Source organism: Plasmopara halstedii, assembly GCF_900000015.1.
Source record: "Plasmopara halstedii genome assembly, contig: Scaffold_671, whole genome shotgun sequence".
NCBI classification, from domain to species: domain Eukaryota; phylum Oomycota; class Peronosporomycetes; order Peronosporales; family Peronosporaceae; genus Plasmopara; species Plasmopara halstedii.
The window spans coordinates 270,054-271,272 of NW_020187588.1; positions in this window are offsets into that span (position 1 = coordinate 270,054).

The window sequence follows — 1,219 nt, forward strand, 5'->3', positions numbered from 1 at the left end:
TTAACACGGGTGTCGTGGTACTCGTCGACTGGTTGAGCAAGATGACTCATTTGGCGGCGGTGACAGACACCATCGACGGAGTCGGTACAGCAACGCTGGTCGTGGATTGTGTTTTCCGTCAACAGGGACTCTTAGAATTGATTGTAACTGATAGAGACCCCCGCTTCACGGAAATTTTGGTCGACTATCTTCAAGGTGCTCGGAACGGATATGTCGACGGCGGACCATCCGCAGACCGATGGTCAAACGAAAAGGGTAATTCGAGTCATCAAAGACGATTTTCACAGCGTCTGCACTGAGACGCCGAGGCGCTCAAGCGCCAAGTTGCCACTAGAGTTCGCATTGAGCAATGCAGTGCATTCGTCTACCGGCTATACGCCGTTCTACGTGAACGGGCTGATTCACACTCGCGTCCCGCTGACGCCGCCATCCCATGGCTCAGGGCTTGGTGGGGGAGGAATATCCGAACGGCTAGCTGATGTCAGCCCCCTCACCATCCGTAAAAAAGTCGATGACTCCTTGTCTACCAGACTGAGTGTCCAACGATACGTTCGCGATGCGATGGCTGAAAGCCAAGACCTGCAAAAAGAATATGCAGATGAAAAAGGAAGAGGCAAAGTGGAAAGGTTTAAGGTCGGGGATCTGGTTGTATTAAATTCTAAAAAGCTGTCTTCACATGCAGCCTCTGCTATCCTCAGGACGAAGCTACATCCACGGTTTGTCGGACCGTTTAGGGTTGTGGTCAAGCGGGGCATAGCGTATACGCTGAACCTTCCAAAAACGGATTCAACCCACCCGGTGTTTTACGTGGGATTGCTCAAGCCGGATCGGGATCCGGCGCAAGTGAACGCGGAAGCGTTGGTGCCGGAGCGGATCCCACTGGTCCTCGGCCACCCAGAAGCTGAACCAGCAACTGGCTCTGAGTACGGAGTGCAACAACCTCCATTTCCAATAGAGCCGAGCGCTCCACCTTGCCTGCAGTGATGCCTTCGCCTGCTCCACGGCTTGGAGTCGCTCCGACTGAGAGCGGTAGTCCTCAAGGCGAGGCAGCCGGCGCACGACGTGCTTTATATCGTCAAGAGCGTCCGCACAGCGATATACTACTTCAGCATGGCGCTCAGCGGAGCTCCGATCACGAATGACCTCGTCCTCAAGAGCTCAAAGAGCATCACAAGTCACCGGACGGCGGTCGACCCGGTCGTCACCGCCCGCCACCGAC